Source organism: Chlorocebus sabaeus, chromosome 5 (assembly GCF_047675955.1).
Source record: "Chlorocebus sabaeus isolate Y175 chromosome 5, mChlSab1.0.hap1, whole genome shotgun sequence".
Taxonomy (NCBI): Eukaryota; Metazoa; Chordata; class Mammalia; order Primates; family Cercopithecidae; genus Chlorocebus; species Chlorocebus sabaeus.
The window spans coordinates 86,074,102-86,087,621 of record NC_132908.1 but is presented as its reverse complement, the minus strand read 5'-3'; the positions used below and the strand labels follow the sequence as shown (position 1 = coordinate 86,087,621).

At 49.3% G+C, this 13,520-nt stretch overlaps 1 non-coding gene across 1 annotated transcript; it reads right to left on the bottom strand.

Moving 5' to 3' along the window:
• Positions 1-10,582: 10,582 nt before the first annotated feature.
• LOC119627823 (U6 spliceosomal RNA) lies at positions 10,583-10,691 on the bottom strand. Its single transcript, XR_005244046.2, has one exon. It is a non-coding gene; the product is annotated as a U6 spliceosomal RNA (small nuclear RNA).
• Positions 10,692-13,520: the final 2,829 nt, after the last annotated feature.

Below are 13,520 nucleotides of genomic sequence, written 5' to 3'. Positions count from 1 at the left end.
ACATTCAGTAACACAATTGCTTGCAGATCCTGAAGTCACTGGGTCTCTTGAGAAACTGAGGGGAAAGAATGCCTTTTCCTGTTGTGAGATAAAGCACTCCCCGGTGCTCAGGCAGGGCTCCCAATGCTCAGGCAGGGCTCCCAATGCTCAGGCAGGGCTCCCCAGTGCTCAGGCAGGGCTCCCAATGCTCAGGCAGGGCTCCCAATGCTCAGGCAGGGCTCCCCAATGCTCAGGCAGGGCTCCCAATGCTCAGGCAGGGCTCCCAATGCTCAGGCAGGGCTCCCCAATGCTCAGGCAGGGCTCCCCAATGCTCAGGCAGGGCTCCCTCGGGCTGCTCAGTGAAGCGGGAGGAGCGGGGACTTGTAGCCAGTACTGCATTCTTTAGTGTGGCTCTGCCTGTCTGTGACTTTGATCATGTTGCCTGCTTTCTGTTGCCAAGATGTGAGCACCTTACCTAGCTCACCAGGTTGGTATGCACACTTTTCTTTTTTTTGAGATGGAGTTTGGATCTTGTTGCCCAGACTGGAGTGCAATGACGCGATCTCAGCTCACTACAACCTCCACCTTCCAGGTTCAAGTGATTCTCCTGCCTCAGCCTCCTGAGTAGCTGGGATTACAGGCATGCGCCACCATGCCTGGGTAAATCTGTGTTTTTATTAGAGATGGGGTTTCTCCATGTTGGTCAGGCTGGTCTCGAACTCTCGACCTCAGGTGATCTGCCTGCCTTGGCCTCCCAAAGTACTAGGATTACAGGCGTGAGCCACCAAGCCTGGCCTGCACACTCCCTTTCTAAGTATAGAAGAATGTGGAAGGTGTGTGTGGGTATAATTTAAAAAAAAAAAACCACACATTTTCAAAGATCCTTGTTTAAATTTGCCCCATTATAGCTGCCTTCTCTCTCCTTGTCTATGTTTCTTTTTTTCTGAGACAGGGTCCATTCTGTCACTCAGGATGGAATGCAGTGGTGGGATCATGGCTCACTGTAGCCTCGACCTCCCCAGCTCAAGTGATCCTCCCACCTCAGCCTCCAAGTAGCTGGGACTACAGGCATGCACCACCGTTCCTCATGCCTGCAAATTTTTTTGTGTTTGTTTTTGTAGAGACTGGGTTTCACCGTGTTGGTTTGGCAGGTCTTAAATTCCTGGGCTCAGGCAGTCCTCCAGCATCAGCCTCCCAGCATGCTGGGATTACAGATGTGAGCCGCCAACATGCTGGGATTACAGGTGTGAGCCACCAACATGCTGGGGTTACAGGTGTGAGCCACCAACATGCTGGGGTTACAGGTGTGAGCCACCAACATGCTGGGGTTACAGGTGTGAGCCACCAACATGCTGGGGTTACAGGTGTGAGCCGCCAACATGCTGGGGTTACAGGTGTGAGCCGCCAACATGCTGGGGTTACAGGTGTGAGCCGCCAACATGCTGGGGTTACAGGTGTGAGCCGCCAACATGCTGGGGTTACAGGTGTGAGCCGCCAACATGCTGGGGTTACAGGTGTGAGCCGCCAACATGCTGGGGTTACAGGTGTGAGCCGCCAACATGCTGGGGTTACAGGTGTGAGCCGCCAACATGCTGGGGTTACAGGTGTGAGCCGCCAACATGCTGGGGTTACAGGTGTGAGCCGCCAACATGCTGGGGTTACAGGTGTGAGCCACCACACCGGGCCCGTCTCTGTGTTTCTGTTCTTGCATTTGCTTTTTCATTTGTGATTTGAAGTAGCAAGGAATAAAAGAAGCTGCTTTATGATGGTGATAGCTGCTTCCAAGAACTAAATAAGATGGTGATATGGGCAAGTCAAACATGGACAGATGGCGTGTTAGGTCTGGGGTGTGGAGTTTTGCTTGTACTCATAGAGCGAGCCAGAGGTGGGTGGGGATGGAAAGAGCGCTCCGGCCCTGCCCGCACGCTGGGACCCACGTGTGCTCTGGTGGGTGGGGCGGTGCTGGTGAACGTTTTTCTAGGACTGCGAGTCCAGCACAGTCTCGTCTTGGACTTTGAGAATGGTTTTAGGGTACTGTAAGGCCTCAGAAGCAGTTTAACTTTACTTTTAAATGTTAAATTCATTAAATTTGTGCAATTAAATGCCTACTTTTAATTTGGCATATTTGAAGATTATTTGGAAGGTGTTGTGCTTATGTCATTTATAAAATACTTCAATTTTTAGTTTCAACTTTTGGTTTGAGAGTTTTAATAATACAGTAGTAAGGCTAATTTTAGAAAAAAGAAAATGGAGATTTGTGTTGAGATGCTGTAGTAGATTTGCTTTGGCCAAGGCTTTGAGTACTTTGGTGTGATTTGGAACTCATGGTGTGAATTCTAACAGATCAGGGAGAAGTTTTTCTTGAGCAGTAATATAACTTGTCCTTTCAATTCAGATTTTCAAGAAAAGGTTTCATCATTGGACTGTTTTTGCTCGTTTTACAGTTGAGACTTTTTCTTTGTATATGATATGGGAATAATTTGCACATATATTCTCCCTAACTAAAATCACCTGTCTGGCTTATTGAATTCCTGTGTCCATTGTCTGCAAGGTACCCACTGTCTGCAAGGTAACCACTGTTGGCAAGGTACCCACTGTCGGCAGGGTACCCACTGTCTGCAAGGGTGCATGTGACAAAGTCATCCCTGCTTCAGTGAGCCCCAGGCTCAGTCAGAGAATAGATGGCCCAACTCTCCAAGGACTTCCTTAGCAGGTATGCACCCTGCCCCGTGTTGGGGCCTTAGGGAGGAACCGGCTGCGTTCCTGTGGAGATGGATTGGACAGGTCCCTGTTAGAAGAGCTTGGGAAGGACTAGAGCAAGGCAAGTGCAGGCTAGAAGAGAGCTCCTTAACCAGGCGCCGTGGCTCACGCCTGTAATCCCAGCACTTTGGGAGGCCAAGGTGGGCGGGATCATCTGAGGTCAGGAGTTGGAGACCAGCCTGACCAATATGGTGAAACCCCATCTCTACTAAAAATACAAACATGAGCCAGGCGTGGTGGCGGGCGCCTGTAGTCCCAGCTGCTTAGGAGGCTGAGACAGGAGAATTGCTTGAACCTGGGAGGTGGTGGTTGCAGTGAGCTGAGATTGTGCCAGTGCACTCCAACCTGGGTGACAGAGCAAGACTTTGTCTCCATTAAAAAAAAAAAAAAAAAAGAAAGTTACTGTATTTTAGGAAAATATTAGATAAATGCTGGTACATGTAATGAACACATGATAATGGCACAAACTGGGGAATATGGTACTTAAACGAGTGAGTCTAGCAAACTATTGGCTGGAGGAACTTCTGCGTGGGGCAGAGGGACAACAGCAGAATGGATCTTGCCAGGTTTTTTTTTTTTTTTGAAACCTAAGGGAATAGAATAGAGAACATCAGGCAGGGTGAGGTAGCTCGTGCATGTAATTCCAGCACTTTGAGAGGCCGAGGCAGGAGGCTTGAGCCCAGGAGTTCTATCTAGGCCAGCCCGGGCAACATAGTGAAATGCCCATCTCTCCGAAAAATTTAGAAAAACTAGCTGACCATGGTGGTGCGTGCCTGTAGTCCCAGTTACTCGGGAGGCTGAGGCAGGAGGATCACTGAGCCCAGGAAGTTGAGGCATAGTGAGCTATGATCATGCCACTACACTCCAGCCTGGATGACAGAGCAAGACCCTGTCTGTAAGAAAAGAAAAACCAGTGTGTCCATGTAGTATAAGGTAATATTATTCCTGTAAAGTTTCATTTTGCTTGGGTGTGGCATGGCCTTGGCCAAGGCATGGGTTTTTTTTTTTGAGATGGAGTCTTGCTCTGCCGCTCAGGCTGGAGGTGCAGTGGCGCGATCTCGGCTCACTGCAAGCTCCGCCTCCCAGTTCATGCCATTCTCCTGCCTCAGCCTCCTGAGTAGCTGGGACTACAGGCGCCCACCACCACGCCCGACTAATTTTTTGTATTTTTTTTTTAGTAGAGATGGGGTTTAACCTTGTTAGCCAGGATGGTCTTGATCTCCTGACCTCGTGATCCGCCCGCCTTGGCCTCCCAAAGTTTTGGGATTACAGGCGTGAGCCACCGTATCTGGCCCAGGTTTCGTTTTTAATCGTGTATTATACTCAGAAATGTGTGAGAGCGTCTGGCCTGAATCAGCTTGAAGGCACTGTATACCCCTTGAGAGTATGGTTTGTTTTATTTTTGTAACAAATATCTGTTGAACGGTTACTGCATGCCAAGGCCCTAGCCTAGGATACTGGGGTAGAGAAACAAATGAGGCACTCAAGCCTTGAGGAACTTGAGGAACTCTTTGCCTGATATGAGAAAACCATTTCTATAAAACAGTTATTATGATCTTTTTCATTGATTCCAAGGTGCACAGTTTTTTTTTTACAGCTCTGAAGTGAGGATGTCTGTGGACAGGCAACTTTTTTTTTTTTTTTTTGAGACAGAATCTCACTCTGTTGCCCAGGCTGGGGTACAGTGGTACAGTCACTGCTCACTGCAGTCTCCACCTCCTGGGCTCAAGTGATCCTTGTGCCTCAGCCTTCTGAGTAGCTGGGGCTTCAGGTAGGCACCACCACACCTGGCTAATTTTTAAATTTTTTGTAACGATGGAGTCTGGCCATGTTGCCTAGGCTGGTCTCGAACTACTAAGCTCAAGACGGACGGTATTTGTAATGTCGTTGTAATTTCTTGCAAGTGGGTGGACCTAGTCATTGCTGTTCAGACTGTCATCAACTCACTTGAGTTATATATGTTGTTACTATATATGATACTAAAAATGTTAAGTGTAGCTGATGTTAGAATGTCTTTAGATTCAGCCTTAGAAATGGAAAGTTCTTTTGTGTGCAGAAAGCAGGCAGTAGCCGCAGAGCAGAAGGCTGGCTCCTGTCAGTATGTCAGTGAGGTGCGAGGTCACCACTGGTCAGATGACTCCAGTTCATCATTTCTTGCAGAGCAGTAACTAAGCACTCCATGGACCAAGGAGGGGTGGTGAACAGTTGTGACTCTGCTCCCCTGCGAGCTGAGGAGTGCCTGTCCTGCTCCACGCACTCCACACCTGCCCTCAGACAAGCAAAGCAGAGGCTCACGCAGGAGGCAGCTGTCTGGAGGGCGAGGCAGCGTCTGGTAGTTTGTTTTTTTTTTTGAGACGGAGTCTCGCTCTGTCGCCCAGGCTGGAGAGCTCCGTCTCCTGGGTTCAAGTCATTCTCCTGCCTCAGCCTCCCAAGTAGCTGGGACCACAGGCACCCTTTTTTTTTGTTTGTTTTTTAAAAGCAGCAAAACGGATGGAATCATCGGATAGATGACTCGATACATTGGGGGGAAATGCCATGTAAATGCATAGTGGCAGCCCTAGGAACGTGTGACACCTCAGCCTGGTGGCCTTCCTCCTGCCTTCCGAGGAAAGGGCTCTTGACTTGGGTTCTGCAGGATGAGGTAGGAGTTGACCAGATGCACAGAAGAGTGGTTGGTTCTGGAAAGAATCAAATGCTGGTTGGTGTGGCCGGGATGGAGGCAGTGTGGCTGGGACCCGTTGGAGGGAGGGTGGGGTGCACAAAGATCTGTGAGGCCCTGAGGATTATAGAAAGGAACTGAAGGTGAATTCCAGAGCAATTTTTGTAGTATGTGTTAGTTGGTATGTATTAGGAATTTTTTTTTTTTTTTGACATGGAGTCTTGCTCTGTCGTCTAGGCTGGCGTGCAATGGCATGATCTCGGCTCACTGCAACCTCCAACTCCCAGGTTCAAGCAATTCTCCTGCCTCAGCCTCCCCAGTAGCTGAGACTACAGTTGCTTGCCACCATGCCTGGCTAATTTTTGTATTTTTAGTAGAGACGGGGTTTCGCCATGTTGTCTAGGCTGGTCTTGAACTCCTGACCTCAGGTGATCCGCCTGCCTGGGTCTCCCTAAGTGTTGGAATTAGAGGCATGAGTCACAGCATCCAGCCTGTATTAGGATATTCTGTGTTTAAAAAATACAAAAGTTATTTTGTAGCAAATGTTGTAGAAAGTAAAGCTTAGTAGAGATGAGTGGCAAGGCTCCCATAGTAGACAGGAAAGGATGGGATTTTTGGAAGGATTGGCCACGGGCAGGAAGAATCCTGGTTCCTCCAGAGAAAAGGTGCAGGTGTGGAGGTGGCAGTTGTGGAAGCTGAGGGCCTGCATGCCTGGATGCAGTGTTCTTAGGGCCAAAGGTGGCTGTTTAGGAGGAGGGAGAATAGGTAGAGTGTGGACACTTAAAGCACGAGGCCAAGCGTGGAGCATTGTCGTAGGATTGTGGACCACAGCAGGGATGTGGGTGCACGGACGGGGATCACGAGGACTCTCTTACTCGTAGGATTGTGGACCACAGCAGGGATGTGGCTGCATGGATGGGGATCATGAGGACCCTCTGACTTGGGCGTCAGTTTTGTGGTTATCACAGTCTAGATCGTGCTATGTGATGTTTCTTTGGCACCTCAGGCCCCCTTGTTGAGGTTCAGCAATATCTGATGCAGAGACAAGGGTGTTGGGGTGTTTGTGATAAGGCGCTGGATAGGGAAGACAGGGAGGCATCTAGGGACCACTGTCTTTAGGAGTTTAATGAGGGCAAGGAAGTGGGTAGTAGGAGACAGGGCAGCAATAGTGATTAAACTTTTGGCCGTCATGGATTGCAAATATGCACTGGAGATGAGGAGGCCACTGGTGTTGGATATAGAGCTTTGTGGTTGGAACGATGGTGTGCCCTTTGTGTGGGGGTCACGCAGGCACGTGCTTGGTGGCTCTCACGTAGTGTCTTTGTAGGGTGGGGAGGGTGGCAGGCATTCAGTGGGTGGCAGGTTGTGTTGGGTCCTTTCCAAGCTTTGCTTCATTCAGGCTTTAAGCAGGCCCTGGCCCGTGAGGTACGTGGTGCAGAGTGGAGGAGGAGAGAAGCGGATGCTCGAGGTGTGAGTGGGAGGCTGTGTGTGAGAAGGGCCGCTGGGTGCTCACTGGCCAGGGAGCTGCTTGCTGGTCGTGGCTGTGGCCAGTGCCACTGTCATTGTGTGCCCAGAGTCCTGCCACAAGGATCTCAGGGCTTTACCTCACAGCCCTCGATGGCCTGGCAGCCAAAATTGAGTCTGTGGGGTTGTTTTTTATTTTTGTTTTTGTGTTTTTTTGAGACAAGGTCTCGCTCTGTCACCCAGTCGTGGAGTGCAGTGGCATGATCACAGCTCTGCCTGCTGAGCTCAAATGATCTTTCCTCCTTAGCCTCCCTGTTAGCTAGGAGTACAGATGTGTGCCACCTCACCCGGATAATTGTTGTATTTTTTGTAGAGATGGGGTTTTGCCATGTTGCCCAGGCTGGTCTCGAACTCCAGGGCTCAAGCCATCTGCCTGTCTGGGCCTCCCAAAGTGGTGGGATTATGGGTGTGAGCCACTGCACCTAGCCATCTTAGTGTGAAACTCCGTTTAGATGCAGATACCACAGAAGCTTTAGAAGAACCTCACCTGTTTTCATATTAGAAGCTTTTTTTCTTGTTCTCAACACTCTGCATCCCAGTAGCTCATTCATTGAAAACACACCCAGTTAGGGACTGATGAAGGATTTTCTACCCACTGCCTTCATGAAATGCAATTAGAAGTCCTTTTTAAACAGATTTTCTTTTCAAAAGACAGTGGTTCTAAGTGTGGATCCATCTGAAGAACAAAACAAAGCATCATATTCTGTTAGGCAGGAACATATACTAAGTTTTTTTTGTTTTTTTTTTTTTAAACCAAATCTGTCTTTTTTTTTTTTTTTTTTTAACTTTTTTTTTTGAGACGGAGTTTCGCTCTTGTTGCCCAGGCCGGAGTGCAGTGGCACGATCTCCACTCACCACAATGTCTGCCTCTTGGGTTCAAGTGATTCTCCTGGCTCAGCCTCTCGAGTAGCTGGGATTACAGGCATGCACCACCATACCTGGCTAATTTTGTATTTTTAGTAGAGATGGGGTTTCTCTATGTGGGTCAGGCTGGTCTCGAATTCTTGACCTCAGGTGATCGGCCCGCTTTAGGGGCCTCCCAAAGTGCTGGTACTATAGACGTGAGCCACAGTGCCCAGCCTCAAAATCTTTTTTTTTTTTTTTAAATACAGTTATTTCCTGATTTTATTGAAGGGAATGTTGAGGTATCAGAGTAAGAATTCAGATGTCAGGTAGGGCATTGTCCCTGTGCTTGTGATGATTGCTGTCTTTGTTTCCAGCTTTGGAGTAGCCTGAGCATTTGGAGGAGGACAGGTCATCCCCAGCCTCTGTGGTCGTTGGGGCTGGGGCATTGGTCCCAGGTATGTTTGCAGGTTGGGGTGGAGGATGATACTGACGTCTATGAGAGGTGTGATGTTGCTTCAGGGGCAGCATCTTATGCCCCAAGGAGATGACCTCTTAGTTTACCTGAACCTCAGAGAGGCTGAATTTGCTCAGCCAGTGGTTTGAACCGGCTGAGCAGTGGTTGAACTAGGGTTGGACCTATATATATTAGTTAAAGAAAACAGCTCACTTCCCTTCACTTACTAATACATTGGTTAATGCCATGTCCAAACAGCGTGTTTTACTTTTGTAAACAAGCCACATGAATAAGGGCTTAGCTTTCTGGGAAGAAATCAGCCGTTAACATTTGCCTCCTCTGAGCTGGGCCTGCTGTGGAGAGATGGGGAGTTCAGTTGGTGAGTGCCTGGGCACCCTCACCCAAGGGGCCAGCAGAGCTGGATGGTGAGCCTCCAGGTGGGTGGTGCAGGGCAGGTGCTGAATGGGTCTGCGTGGTAGGTCTGCGGGGGTGGCAGTGTGCCACTGTCCGGGTGGGAGCGTGCCTGCTCCTGTGGTGATGTCCTCTGAGGTCTCTGCTCTTTCTTTAGGTGGTGGTTCCCTGAGCTTCAGCCCCTCATGCATTTCTCACACTGCAGGGTTACTTGGTTGTGGCATCATAGTTGATCTTTATTTGGTAGAATTCCTCTTTGTTTTACATTTTATTTATTTATAACAGAGTCGGGATCTGGCTATGTTATCCAGCCTGGCCTTGAACTCATGGGCCCAAGCCATCCTCCTTCCTGTTTCCCAAAGTGCTGGGATTATAGGCATCAGCCACCACGCCTGGAGTAGGATTTCTAAAAGTAGTCTTGCATGCTGATAGACCCTGAAGGGGCTCATGATAGCTTTTTCGTTTCTTGCTTTTGGAGAAGAAACAGTGGGGAAAGTTTGATGATTAGATTTCAGGTGAAATCAAAGTCCAGGGCTGGACTAGCTCCAGGGTAACACCGATTGCGAACCCTACCCTGCACAACCGCCCCTCCCCAACACCCCCTGTCCCCCGCAAAAGTAGACCATTGGCACTTTCTGGAGCCCAAAGAAAATGTTTAGTACTCACTTGCTCTTCCCAGCAAGTCTGTCATGCGCAAGGAGTTGCAGTGAGTGGCAGCCTGTTCAGAGTTACAGTTCAGGGAGGACATGTTGCTACCGCGGGCTTTGGGCAGGAGCTTTGATCTCGCGGAGACAGTCTTCTGCTCGCTGCATTTCCAGCTGGAAGGGCATACAGAGTGTTGTTTCTTCTGCTGGTAATTTTAAAACTTGCATATCATTATCTACCTGTTTTGAGTCTTACTAGTATTTTATGCAGGAACAGACAAATTTTAACTACCTTTTTTGTAAAATACCGAAGTGAGTTGTTACTTATTTCAGATTTGAACTTTTCATTAACCTTTGTCCCAGCCTTGGTGAGTTTCAACATACTACGGAAACTGTGTTCTTGGTCTGCAGAGTCTTTGCCTCCCTGTCCAGCCTGACAGGCCGCTTTGTCTCTGCACACCTCTCCTTCGGTGTTGACGCCGGCCCAGCCCGGCAGCTGTGGTTGGCACAGGCTTTGTTGGCACTGTCCTCCAAGACAAGCCTCTGCCCTCCCAGCAGGCCTGCTCTGCACTCGCGGGCTGCGCTCCACCTTCCTGTGCAGATCTGTTTCTTTTTTTCCTTCCTTTCTTTTTTTTCTGAGATGGAGTCTCGCTCTGTCGCCCAGGCTGGAGTGCAGTGGAGTGACCTCGGCTCACTACAAACTCCACTTCCCAGGTTCACGCCATTCTCCTGCCTCAGCCTCCCGAGTGGCTGGGACTATAGGCGCCCACCACCTCGCCCGACTAATTTTTTGTATTTTTAGTAGAGACGGGGTTTCACCGGGTTAGCCAGGATGGTCTCGATCTCCTGACCTCATGATCCACCCGCGTTGGCCTCCCAAAGTGCTGGGATTACAGGCGTGAGCCACCACACCCGGCCACGGATCTGTTTCTTAATGCGTCCTGGTCATAGGTCATCACTTTTCACCCCTATTCGATTCATCCAGCTTGTGTATCTTTACATGTGAAAAAGGGGTGTTCCCGCTCCTAAGAATTGCGTTTGTCTTGCTTGCCAAAACTGGTTGAAAAGGCTTAACAGGTCTGGTGGCCTTCTGGGTGCGGAGGGTATTGTCTAAAGAATTTTCCATGCGTGGCAGGCAGCTGGTGGGTGTGTGTCTGGCATCCTTCCCCGTGGGTGGTGCTGACACTTGGGGTGCAGGGTGGTGCTTGCTGTGGGAATGGGAGCACCCTTTGTATCTCTTGTCTCTTACTGACTGGAAGGCGTCTGAAGCCTTGCACTGCAGGTCCCAATTTGTGTGTGTGTTTTTAAAGTACGGAATGCTTCACAGATTTGCATGTCATCATTGCACAGGGGCTATGCTCATCTTCTCTGTGCTGTTGGAATGTTTAGTATGTGTGCTGGCCAAAGCGAGCATGCCGTGCTTGCCTTGACTGTGAACAAGTTCGATTTGAAATGCTTCAGGTTCGAGGCCGGGCGCGGTGGCTTGCACCTGTAATCCCAGCACTTTGGAGGCTAAGACGTGCAGATCACTTGAGGTCAGTGAGAAACCTGGTAAGGGTGAAACCCCGTCTCTACTGAAAGTATAAAAATCAGCCGGGCGTGGTGACTCACGCCTGTAATCCAAGCTACTCGGGGGCTGAGGCCGGAGAATTGCTTGGGCTTGGGAGGCAGAGGTCGCACTGAGCCAAGATCGCTCCACTGCAGCCCAGTCTGGATGACAGAGCGAGATTCTATCTCAAAAAAATAAGAAGAAAAAAAATGAAATACTTCATTTGAAAAATTTCCTGGCTAGAGGAAAAATCCTTGCTTATGTCTGTAATGAAAGAGGCAGAGCCTGGGTGCTGTGGTGAGGTGTTCAGTGATAGTGTCAGGGCCTGTGGGAAGTGGTGGCTGGCTTGAGCTGTAAGGGGCAGGAGCACTGGAAGCTAGCCAGGCTGTGATGGGGTTGGAGTGAGAATGGGGCACAGACCTTCCTGCCACTGGGGAGCAGGGGAAACAGCAGAACCTTGCTGTGAGTGTCTGGGGTCCAGCAACATTCCTGGTGGGTGCTGGGGAGGAAAGGACTAACCGCGTCAGCACCTGGCCTTTGTGGGACGCAGGCCTCCTCCCTGGAGTTTCAGCTTCATCTGGAAATGAGTCTTCGATGCGTAAAACCATTCCTGAATGATACCGTCCAGCTGGTGGAAACGTAGATTTGTTTTGACCTAAAATCTGGAGGTATTGAGAGAGAAACAGAGGCAAACAGCGTGTGGGGGAAGCTGTGCATAAAGGAGTGTTTGTGGGATTGCCTTTACTCAGGGTCCAGTTCAAGCCAAAATGGAGGAAGAGTCTTGATCTCTACAAACAGGTGATTTCTGAGATAGATTCCAAAGCATTTTCTAGGGAAGCTCTACTGCGTCCCTCCATCATATTCAAAACATTGTTTCTGATTATGTTTTGAGAGTGTAGAGTTAGAGTGTAGAATATGGAAATGAAATCCTTAGTGAGGAAAGCGTTGACATGATCCGGCATGTTCGCCAAAGCACTGGCACCGGTGCACGGTGCGTCGGCAGCCGGGGTGTCCTCCCTCTGCTGAGCCTCCTTCTGAGCCCTGCGGCCTTTGCCTTGGCCCTCAGTGCACTGCATCTGTGTACCATATGCTCACTGTGCACAGACCTCCTTCGTGCTGATGGATTCATGTGCATTACTTTTTAAAAAGTTTATTTCTTGGATCTTAGTCACAGCTAACCTTGATTTTGCTTTTTAGTACAAGGAGTTTTAATTTCTAGATCAGATTTGAGTGTTTGAGCTGAGGTCTGGTGACTTTGGGAAAGGTCTTTGCATGGATGATGGGGGAAGTCGCCTTTTTGGTGAGTGCCGTAGTTGACTGTCACCTTGCCATCACAGAGAGATACCTGCTTGTGGCCATGGTTCAGTTATGCAGGGTATGTTTAATTTTTTAAGAATCAGGTTTGCGGATTTTTTTTTTTTTTTAGGCGGAGTCTCGCTCTGTTGCCCAGACTGGAGTGCAATGGTGCGATCTCGGCTCACTGCAAGCTCCGCCTTCCAGGTTCACGCCATTCTCCTGCCTTAGCTTCCCGAGTAGCTGGGACTACAGGTGCCGCCACCATGACCGGGTAATTTTTTGTATTTTTAGTAGAGGCAGGATTTCACCGTCTTAGTCAGGATGGTCTCGATCTCCTAACCTCATGATCCGCCTGCCTCGACCTCCCAAAGTGCTGGGATTACAGGCGTGAGCCACTGCGCCTGGCCAGATTTGCATATTTTTTAATAATTCTTTTTCTGAAGTTTTTTTTCCTGACTGCATTTGTTGCTGGGTGATGGAATATATTCTGACATTGGATGTGCAAGATCTTAAAAACATCTATGTAATAGAGTCTGTGTAAGAGAGCCTGTGTTGAGAAGTTCTGTAGCCTCTTCAGAATGAAAATTCATGTAAATATTTTAGAACTTTATTCCAGAGGCTTTTAGCACATGCATAGTGAGGAAACCTTTTTTTTTTTTTTTTTTTTTTTTTTTTTTTTTTTTTTGAGACGGAGTCTCACTCTGTTCCCCGGGCTGGAGTGCAGTGACACGATCTCGGCTCACTGCAAGCTCCGCCTCCTGGGTTCATGCCGTTCTCCTGCCTCAGCCTCCCGAGTAGCCGGGACAACAGGCGCCCGCCACCACGCCTGGCTAATTTTTGTATTTTTAGTAGAGACAGAGTTTCACTGTGTTAGCCAGGATGGTCTTGATTCCTGACCTCGTGATCCACCCGCGTCGGCCTCCCAAAGTGCTGGGATTATAAGTGTGAGCCATTGTGCCTGGCCGCAAGGAAGCTTATTTTTTGTAAACCACAATGCCCACTGTCTTTCTGTTTTGACTGTGACAGACACAGCCACACCAGGATTCGTGCACACTCAAGCATTGCCACAGAGCCACAGATGTGCCTGTTGATGCCACATGGATTTATTTTGTGTCCTGGCAGGCTTGGAGGCAGGCGGCCCCCTTTCTGTATCCCCTTGCTGGGTGGTGCCTGGTGTCCTCTGGCTTCTCCAGGGCTCTGCCCACGTTGCTGTGAGCTGGATTTTTTGGGGCCCTTAGTTTGTGCTTGATGTTTTCTTTTGCTTTCTTCCTTTCCTTCTTCCCATCTCCTCCCCCTGCTTTTGAGACAGGGTTTTGCCATGTCATCCAGGCTGGAGTGCAGTGGTACTCACAGCCTGGTGCTCACAGCTCACTGCAGTGTTGACCTCCTGGCCTCAAG